Source organism: Condylura cristata, unplaced genomic scaffold (genome assembly GCF_000260355.1).
Source record: "Condylura cristata isolate star-nosed mole 26May11 unplaced genomic scaffold, ConCri1.0 scaffold00016, whole genome shotgun sequence".
Taxonomy (NCBI): domain Eukaryota; kingdom Metazoa; phylum Chordata; class Mammalia; order Eulipotyphla; family Talpidae; genus Condylura; species Condylura cristata.
In genome coordinates, this window is record NW_004567117.1 from 10,625,029 (window position 1) to 10,628,032 (window position 3,004).

Below are 3,004 nucleotides of genomic sequence, written 5' to 3' on the forward strand. Positions count from 1 at the left end.
ATGATACCATAGACTAGAAGATGTTTGTAATTTATATAACTCAACCATGATTAAAATAGGAAACACATTTTAAAGCATACAAGTAAATAAAGACAAATAGCATGATTGAAAAATGAGACAAACAATTAATAGAAAAGCTAAGATAGTCAGTAAATACATGACATGGCGCTCAGCCCCATTAGAACTCATGTAAGTTTCAATGACGATAAAACCATGAGTATTGACATGTATGAAGCATGTGAAGTATTGACATGTGAAGGAAGCAACAAGGATGTTTTCCTGTCTGGCCAGCTTAGAAGAATCAATGACAGATACCACAAAACTAAGGCTGGACACAAGTGGATTTGGGTGGAAATGGACTACAACAATGTGCTCAGTACAGGACCCTTATTTTCGCCTTCATGATTCAATGCCTACCCCATTTCCAACTGCTAGCAATCACTGTGCCCCATGGCTATGCAAAAATGCCCCAGAAGTAATGCCTCTGGAGGCAAACTTCAGCCAGTGACTGACAGAAAAGAGTACACAAAAATATACCTGGTCACCTTGCCCTTCAAGCAAGCTAAGTCTGAGATTCATGTTCTATACTGTTTCCTTATTGTCCAGATGGGGCAAATACATTCATAGAGTTGTTTATTCTTTGCTTTACATCCCCATCCCCGATGAGTATCTTCTGGAGTTATTTCCCATATCAACCACATACGCTCAAATCTTCTTCCTTGTTCTTCTAGCGCAGATTCACTACAGAACTGAAGGAGCATCTAGGTCAGAATCTCCCTCGGAGTGCATTCTTGCAGTCAAACGATTTTTGTTGTTGTTTTTTTTAAGTTATTTATTTATGCATACAAGAACTGGGGTGTACATATATAGATATATTTTTATGTTGCTTATATATATATGTATACATGTATATACATATATATGTGTGTGTGTGTGTATAGATATTTATAAAGCAATGTGTGTGTGTTTATATATATATAAAGCAATGCTATTTAGTAAGAATTTCCCTTCCAGTAGGAAGCTTTTCATAAAGATGAACTGGACTCAGGCAGGAATTTCAAACAGGGATGCTTATATAAATACACTAAATAATGTAGTGGACAATCTTTCTAATGAGTCTGAAAGTCTGAACAATTGTGTACTTTGTAGAACTGGCCTTCTGTTCTGAAAAATAATTTTCTTCCATCAAACATCCAATTTCATGAGACAGACTTTAAACAGTGAGAAATGAAAGGACACCAGACATTCCTACAGGTTCTATTAAAACATCCCTAGAAATTAGTAAAATTATAGTTTATCCTACTGGTATTGTTTTGTAACTTATAAAAGAAATGTCTAAGAAAACTATGAACACAGTCATGCCTGTGTGCGCACACACAAACAAAGCTTAATGTCATTATTTTCTGATCACCTAATATAATACAGCCAAATATAAAGAACAGATAAATATAATTCCTCACACATTTTTTCAATTTCTCTCTCTCTGTCTCCCTCCTGTTCTCCCTCCCTCTCTCTCTCATACACACACACACACCCCTCACAAATAAACTCCCAAGTGTTGAGTTGCAACCAATTTGTAGTGACAAATGACTAAAATGTCTTTCTTCTGTGTTGTTAAGTGAAGAAAAATTCATATGTTTTAAATCTCAGACGTGCAGATGGCTGGTTGAAAGCACTGGAAAAATTTAGGAACCTGATATATAGTCTTGCCAGAAACAGCATCTTACTTTCTCAGAGAAGATAACAGAATCACAATTTTTTCTCAAAACCAATTTTATATCTACTCATACTCTAAAAAAGGTGCTTTGCTGATAAATGTATCTCATAAAACATGGGAGAAATTACTTTGTAAAAATGTTTTAAGTACAATCTTTGGAGTTTAGAAAACTGGGTATGTTCCTAGTTAGCTACTAGTTAAGCAGATACTAGTTAAGTTGCCCTGGAAAAGTTATTAACAACTCATCCAGCTCTCTCTCAGAACTGATAGGAAGAGTAAAGAAGATAATGGGTCCAGTAAGAGAGGATTTTGGAGGTGGGAGAGTTGCAGTTGCTATCCCCCAGGGAGGACATCTTATACCCTCAAAACACTGGCAAAAATGTAAAACAATGGTACATCAGTAACAACAAATAAATTTGAATAAAGTGTCCCTTTTTCCTCCAAAAAACCTATTCTTTTAAACGTATATTCATAAATACACAGTGATGACAATAAATTCACTTGACCAAATGGGTCCCTTCAGGGTCAGGCAAGTATTCCTAGAGAATGGCCCGGAAGAAAGCAGTTTCTCCACACCAGGCACCCTGTGATTAAAGCCTGGAGCACCCCACTGTTGCTTTAATAGTGTGATTCCCACAGAAAGGGAAGGTTCCAAGTTCCCTGTCCCCCACCCCCACCCCAAGGAATTGCTGAATGGAGCGGCAAAGGGAAGCTAGAAAGGACTGGAAAGAGGAGACTTGGAAGAGGCATGCAGGGCAAAGAGACACGTGACAGAGAAACTTTGCTTCCTTCTCAGCCTTGGACTTAAAACCAGACACGTAGAGGGCATGAAAGGAGACACTTGAAGGAAAGTGAAAGACACGTGGGGAGGCTGACAATGGCTGCCTTTATTTTGACTTGTGTTTTGATTTTGTTCTTTTCCTTCCAGACTTGCCTGACCCTTCTGTCCCTTTTCTGTGACTCCCCAGCAGAAAAAGCCTTAGACTTTAGACTTGTGGCCAATCCTATTTGATTGGACATTTAACCACAATGGAATAGATAACTTTGGGAGTTTCATGGGGAAACTATTTTAACTATATTCTTTCTCTATTGCACATTAATTATAATAAAGTTCTATTCTATGAAGGTCTATACACTGAGTGGATGGTTAAACCCACTTAGAACAGAAAGGTTGGGGGGTTCTGGACTGACCCTTAGGCTCCCTGCTAACAAGCCCAATGGCTGTTTACTAAAATTATTCAGTAAGCTAAAAAAAAAAAATTATTCAGTAAGCTAATACGGGTATAA